Source organism: Heterodontus francisci, unplaced genomic scaffold (genome assembly GCF_036365525.1).
Source record: "Heterodontus francisci isolate sHetFra1 unplaced genomic scaffold, sHetFra1.hap1 HAP1_SCAFFOLD_208, whole genome shotgun sequence".
Lineage (NCBI taxonomy): Eukaryota > Metazoa > Chordata > Chondrichthyes > Heterodontiformes > Heterodontidae > Heterodontus > Heterodontus francisci.
In genome coordinates this window covers 902,400-910,027 of record NW_027140125.1, presented here as the reverse complement: position 1 = coordinate 910,027, position 7,628 = coordinate 902,400, and positions in this window count along the sequence as shown.

Genomic DNA, 7,628 nt, shown 5'->3' with positions numbered 1-7,628 from the left:
TATGTCTTTGTTACTTGGTGTCAGTGTATGTCTTTGTTACTTGGTGTAAGTGTATGTCTTTGTTACTTGGTGTCAGTGTATGTCTTTGTTACTTTGTGTAAGTGTGTGTCTGTGTTACTGGGTGTCAGTGTGTGTCTGTGTTACTTGGTGTAAGTGTATGTCTTTGTTACTTGGTGTCCGTGTGTGTCTGTGTTACTGGGTGTCAGTTTATGTCTTTGTTACCTGGTGTCAGTGTATGTCTTTGTTACTTGGTGTAAGTGTGTGTCTGTGTTACTGGGTGTCTATTTATGTCTTTGTTACTTGGTGTCAGTGTATGTCTTCTTTGTTACTTGGTGTAAGTGTGTGTCTGTGTTACTGTATATCAGTGTATGTCTTTGTTACTTGGTGTCAGTGTATGTCTGTGCTACTTGGTGTAAGTGTGTGTCTGTGTTCCTGGGTATCAGTGTATGTCTTTGTTACTTGGTGTCAGTCTATGTCTTTGTTACTTGGTGTAAGTGTACGTCTTTGTTCCTTGGTGTCAGTGTATGTCTTTGTTACTTGGTGTAAGTGTATGTCTTTGTTACTTGGTGTAAGTGTGTGTCTGCGTTACTGGGTGTCAGTGTGTGTCTGTGTTACTTGGTGCAAGTGTGTGTCTGTGTTAATGGGTGTCAGTGTGTATCTGTGTTACTGGGTGTCAGTTTATGCCTTTGTTAGTTGGTGTCTGTGTATGTCTTTGTTACTTGGTGTAAGTGTGTGTCTGTGTTACTGGGTATCAATGTATGTCTTTGTTACTTGGTGTCAGTGTATGTCTGTGTTATTTGGTGTAAGTGTGTGTCTGTGTTACTGGGTATCAGTGTATGTCTTTGTTACTGGTGTAAGTGTGTGTCTGTGTTACTGGGTATCAGTGTATGTCTTGGTTACTTGATGTCAGTGTATGTCTTTGTTACTTGGTGTAAGTGTATGTATTTGTTACATGGTGTCATTGTATGTCTTTGTTACTTGGTTTAAGTGTGTGGCTGTGTTACTGGGTGTCAGTGTGTGTCTGTGTTACTTGGTGTAAGACTGTGTCTTTGTTACTTGGTGTCAGTGTATGTCTGTGTTACTGGGTATCAGAGTATGTCTTTGTTACTTGGTGTCAGTGTATGTCTTTGTTACTTGGTGTAAGTGTGTGTCTGTGTTACTTGGTGTAAGTGTGTGTCTTTGTTACTTGCTCTCCGTGTGTGTCTGTGTTACTGGGTGTCAGTTTATGTCTTTGTTACTTGGTGTCAGTGTATGTCTTTGTTAATTGGTGTAAGTGTGTGTCTGTGTTACTGGGTATCAGTGTCTGTCTTTGTTACTTGGTGTAAGAGTGTGTCTGTGTTACTGGGTATCAGTGTATGTCTTTGTTACTTGGTGTCAGTGTTTGTCGGTGTTACTTGGTGTAAGTGTGTGTCTGTGTTACTGGGTATCAGTGTATGTCTTTGATACTTGGTGTAAGTTTGTGTCTCTGTTACTTGGTATAAGTGTATGTCTTTGTTACTTGGTGTCAGTGTATGTCTTTGTTACTTGGTGTAAGTGTATGTCTTTGTTACTTGGTGTCAGTGTATGTCTTTGTTACTTGGTGTAAGTGTGTGTATGTGTTACTGGGTGTCAGTGTGTGTCTGTGTTACTTGGTGTAAGTGTGTGTCTTTGTTACTTGGTGTCCGTGTGTGTCTGTGTTACTGGGTGTCAGTTTATGTCTTTGTTACTTGGTGTCAGTGTATGTCTTTGTTACTTGGTGTAAGTGTGTGTCTGTGTTACTGGGTGTCTGTTTATGTCTTTGTTACTTGGTGTCAGTGTAAGTCTTTGTTACTTGGTGTAAGTGTGTGTCTGTGTTACTGGATATCAGTGCATGTCTTTGTTACTTGGTATCAGTGTATGTCTGTGCTACTTGGTGTAAGTGTGTGTCTGTGTTCCTGGGTATCAGTGCATGTCTTTGTTACTTGGTGTAAGTTTGTGTCTGTGTTACTGGGTATCAGTGCATGTCTTTGTTACTTGGTGTCAGTCTATGTCTTTGTTACTTGGTGTAAGTGTATGTCTTTGTTACTTGGTGTCAGTGTATGTCTTTGTTACTTGGTGTAAGTGTATGTCTTTGTTACTTGGTGTAAGTGTGTGTCTGTGTTACTGGGTGTCAGTACGTGTCTGTGTTACTTGGTGTAAGTGTGTGTCTGTGTTACTGGGTGTCAGTGCGTGTCTGTGTTACTGGGTGTCAGTTTATGTCTTTGTTACTTGGTGTCTGTGTATGTCTTTGTTACTTGATGTAAGTGTGTGTCTGTGTTACTGGGTATCAGTGTCTGTCTTTGTTACTTGGCGTAAGTGTGTGTCTGTGTTACTGGGTATCAATGTATGTCTTTGTTACCTGGTGTCAGTGTATGTCTGTGTTACTTGGTGTAAGTGTGTGTCTGTGTTACTGGGTATCAGTGTATGTCTTTGTTTCTGGTGTAAGTGTGTGTCTGTGTTAATGGGTATCAGTGTATGTCTTGGTTACTTGATGTCAGTGTATGTCTTTGTTACTTGGTGTAATTGTATGTATTTGTTACTTGGTGTCAGTGTATGTCTTTGTTACTTGGTGTAAGTGTGTGTCTGTGTTACTTGGTGTAAGTCTGTGTCTTTGTTACTTGCTCTCCGTGTGTGTCTGTGTTACTGGGTGTTAGTTTATGTCTTTGTTACTTGGTGTCAGTGTATGTCTTTGTTACTTGGTGTAAGTGTGTGTCTGTGTTACTGGGTATCAGTGTCTGTCTTTGTTCCTTGGTGTAAGAGTGTGTCTGTGTTACTGGGTATCGGCGTATGTCTTTGTTACTTGGTGTCAGTGTATGTCGGTGTTACTTGGTGTAAGTGAGTGTCTGTGTTACTGGGTATCAGTGTATGTCTTTGATACTTGGTGTAAGTTTGTGTCTCTGTTACTGGGTATAAGTGTATGTCTTTGTTACTTGGTGTCAGTGTATGTCTTTGTTACTTGGTGTAAGTGTATGTCTTTGTTACTTGGTGTCAGTGTATGTCTTTGTTACTTGGTGTAAGTGTGTGTCTGTGTTACTTGGTGTCAGTGTGTGTCTGTGTTACTGGGTGTCAGTTTATGTCTTTGTTACTTGGTGTCTGTGTATGTCTTTGTTACTTGGTGTAAGTGTGTGTCTGTGTTACTGGGTATCAGTGTCTGTCTTTGTTACTTGGTGTAAGTGTGTGTCTGTGTTACTGGGTATCAATGTATGTCTTTGTTACTTGGTGTCAGTGTATGTCGGTGTTACTTGGTGTAAGTGTGTGTCTGTGTTACTGGGTATCAGTGTATGTCTTTGATACTTGGTGTTAGTTTGTGTCGCTGTTACTGGGTATCAGTGTATGTCTTTGTTACTTGGTGTAAGTGTATGTCTTTGTTACTTGGTGTCCGTGTGTGTCTGTGTTACTGGGTTTCAGTTCATGTCTTTGTTACTTGGTGTCAGTGTATGTCTTTGTTACTTGGTGTAAGTGTGTGTCTGTGTTACTGGGTGTCTGTTTATGTCTTTGTTACTTGGTGTCAGTGTATGTCTTCTTTGTTACTTGGTGTAAGTGTGTGTCTGTGTTACTGGATATCAGTGTATGTCTTTGTTACTTGGTGTCAGTGTATGTCTGGGCTACTTGGTGTAAGTGTGTGTCTGTGTTCCTGGGTATCAGTGTATGTCTTTGTTACTTGGTGTAAGTTTGTGTCAGTGTTACTGGGTATCAGTGTATGTCTTTGTTACTTGGTGTCAGTCTATGTCTTTGTTACTTGGTGTAAGTGTACGTCTTTGTTCCTTGGTGTCAGTGTATGTCTTTGTTACTTGGTGTAAGTGTATGTCTTTGTTACTTGCTGTAAGTGTGTGTCTGTGTTACTGGGTGTCAGTGTGTGTCTGTGTTACTTGGTGTAAGTGTGTGTCTGTGTTACTGGGTGTCAGTGTGTGTCTTTGTTACTTGGTGTAAGTGTGTGTCTGTGTTACTGGGTATCAATGTATGTCTTTGTTACTTGGTGTCAGTGTATGTCTGTGTTACTTGGTGTATGTGTGTGTCTGTGTTACTGGTTATCAGTGTATGTCTTTGTTACTGGTGTAAGTGTGTGTCTGTGTTACTGGGTATCAGTGTATGTCTTGGTTACTTGATGTCAGTGTATGTCTTTGTTACTTGGTGTAAGTGTATGCATTTGTTACATGGTGTCATTGTATGTCTTTGTTACTTGTTGTAAGTGTGTGTCTGTGTTACTGGGTGTCAGTGTGTGTCTGTGTTACTTGGTGTAAGTCTGTGTCTTTGTTACTTGGTGTCAGTGTATGTCTGTGTTACTGGGTATCAGAGTATGTCTTTGTTATTTGGTGTCAGTGTATGTCTTTGTTACTTGGTGTAAGTGTGTGTCTGTGTTACTTGGTGTAAGTGTGTGTCTTTGTTACTTGCTCTCCGTGTGTGTCTGTGTTACTGGGTGTCAGTTTATGTCTTTGTTACTTGGTGTCAGTGTATGCCTTTGTTACTTGGTGTAAGAGTGTGTCTGTGTTACTGGGTATCAGTGTATGTCTTTGTTACTTGGTGTCAGTGTATGTCGGTGTTACTTGGTGTAAGTGTGTGTCTGTGTTACTGGGTATCAGTGTATGTCTTTGTTACTGGTGTAAGTGTGTGTCTGTGTTAATGGGTATCAGTGTATGTCTTGGTTACTTGATGTCAGTGTATGTCTTTGTTACTTGGTGTAATTGTATGTATTTGTTACTTGGTGTCAGTGTATGTCTTTGTTACTTGGTGTAAGTGTGTGTCTGTGTTACTTCGTGTAAGTGTGTGTCTTTGTTACTTGCTCTCCGTGTGTGTCTGTGTTACTGGGTGTAAGTGTATGTCTTTGTTACTTGGTGTCCGTGTGTGTCTGTGTTACCTGGTGTCAGTTTATGTCTTTGTTACTTGGTGTAAGTGTGTGTCTTTGTTACTTGCTCTCCGTGTGTGTCTGTGTTACTGGGTGTCAGTGTATGTCTTTGTTACTTGGGGTCAGTGTATGTCTTTGTTAATTGGTGTAAGTGTGTGTCTGTGTTACTGGGTATCAGTGTCTGTCTTTGTTACTTGGTGTAAGAGTGTGTCTGTGTTCCTGGGTATCAGTGTATGTCTTTGTTACTTGGTGTCAGTGTCTGTCGGTGTTACTTGGTGTAAGTTTGTGTCTCTGTTACTGGGTATCAGCGTATGTCTTTGTTACTTGGTGTCAGTGTATGTCTTTGTTACTTGGTGTAAGTGTATCTCTTTGTTACTTGGTGTCAGTGTATGTCTTTGTTACTTGGTGTAAGTGTGTGTCTGTGTTACTGGGTGTCACTGTGTGTCTGTGTTACTTGGTGTAAGTGTGTGTCTTTGTTACTTGGTGTCCGTGTGTGTCTGTGTTGCTGGGTGTCAGTTTATGTCTTTGTTACTTGGTGTCAGTGTATGTCTTTGTTACTTGGTGTAAGTGTGCGTCTGTGTTACTGGGTGTCAGTTTATGTCTTTGTTACTTGGTGTCATTGTATGTCTTTGTTACTTGGTGTAAGTGTGTGTCTGTGTTACTGGGTGTCAGTTTATGTCTTTGTTACTTGGTGTCAGTGTATGTCTTTGTTACTTGGTGTAAGTGTGCGTCTATGTTACTGGGTGTCAGTTTATGTCTTTGTTACTTGGTGTCATTGTATGTCTTTGTTACTTGGTGTCCGTGTGTGTCTGTGTTACTGGGTGTCAGTTTATGTCTTTGTTACTTGGTGTCAGTGTATGTCTTTGTTACTTGGTGTAAGTGTGTGTCTGTGTTACTGGGTGTCTGTTTATGTCTTTGTTACTTTGTGTCAGTGTAAGTCTTTGTTACTTGGTGTAAGTGTGTGTCTGTGTTACTGGATATCAGTGCATGTCTTTGTTACTTGGTATCAGTGTATGTCTGTGCTACTTGGTGTAAGTGTGTGTCTGTGTTCCTGGGTATCAGTGCATGTCTTTGTTACTTGGTGTAAGTTTGTGTCTGTGTTACTGGGTATCAGTGCATGTCTTTGTTACTTGGTGTCAGTCTATGTCTTTGTTACTTGGTGTAAGTGTATGTCTTTGTTACTTGGTGTCAGTGTATGTCTTTGTTACTTGGTGTAAGTGTATGTCTTTGTTACTTGGTGTAAGTGTGTGTCTGTGTTACTGGGTGTCAGTACGTGTCTGTGTTACTTGGTGTAAGTGTGTGTCTGTGTTACTGGGTGTCAGTGTGTGTCTGTGTTACTGGGTGTCAGTTTATGTCTTTGTTACTTGGTGTCTGTGTATGTCTTTGTTACTTGATGTAAGTGTGTGTCTGTGTTACTGGGTATCAGTGTCTGTCTTTGTTACTTGGCGTAAGTGTGTGTCTGTGTTACTGGGTATCAATGTATGTCTTTGTTACCTGGTGTCAGTGTATGTCTGTGTTACTTGGTGTAAGTGTGTGTCTGTGTTACTGGGTATCAGTGTATGTCTTTGTTTCTGGTGTAAGTGTGTGTCTGTGTTAATGGGTATCAGTGTATGTCTTGGTTACTTGATGTCAGTGTATGTCTTTGTTACTTGGTGTAATTGTATGTATTTGTTACTTGGTGTCAGTGTATGTCTTTGTTACTTGGTGTAAGTGTGTGTCTGTGTTACTTGGTGTAAGTCTGTGTCTTTGTTACTTGCTCTCCGTGTGTGTCTGTGTTACTGGGTGTTAGTTTATGTCTTTGTTACTTGGTGTCAGTGTATGTCTTTGTTACTTGGTGTAAGTGTGTGTCTGTGTTACTGGGTATCAGTGTCTGTCTTTGTTCCTTGGTGTAAGAGTGTGTCTGTGTTACTGGGTATCGGCGTATGTCTTTGTTACTTGGTGTCAGTGTATGTCGGTGTTACTTGGTGTAAGTGAGTGTCTGTGTTACTGGGTATCAGTGTATGTCTTTGATACTTGGTGTAAGTTTGTGTCTCTGTTACTGGGTATAAGTGTATGTCTTTGTTACTTGGTGTCAGTGTATGTCTTTGTTACTTGGTGTAAGTGTATGTCTTTGTTACTTGGTGTCAGTGTATGTCTTTGTTACTTGGTGTAAGTGTGTGTCTGTGTTACTTGGTGTCAGTGTGTGTCTGTGTTACTGGGTGTCAGTTTATGTCTTTGTTACTTGGTGTCTGTGTATGTCTTTGTTACTTGGTGTAAGTGTGTGTCTGTGTTACTGGGTATCAGTGTCTGTCTTTGTTACTTGGTGTAAGTGTGTGTCTGTGTTACTGGGTATCAATGTATGTCTTTGTTACTTGGTGTCAGTGTATGTCGGTGTTACTTGGTGTAAGTGTGTGTCTGTGTTACTGGGTATCAGTGTATGTCTTTGATACTTGGTGTTAGTTTGTGTCGCTGTTACTGGGTATCAGTGTATGTCTTTGTTACTTGGTGTAAGTGTATGTCTTTGTTACTTGGTGTCCGTGTGTGTCTGTGTTACTGGGTTTCAGTTCATGTCTTTGTTACTTGGTGTCAGTGTATGTCTTTGTTACTTGGTGTAAGTGTGTGTCTGTGTTACTGGGTGTCTGTTTATGTCTTTGTTACTTGGTGTCAGTGTATGTCTTCTTTGTTACTTGGTGTAAGTGTGTGTCTGTGTTACTGGATATCAGTGTATGTCTTTGTTACTTGGTGTCAGTGTATGTCTGGGCTACTTGGTGTAAGTGTGTGTCTGTGTTCCTGGGTATCAGTGTATGTC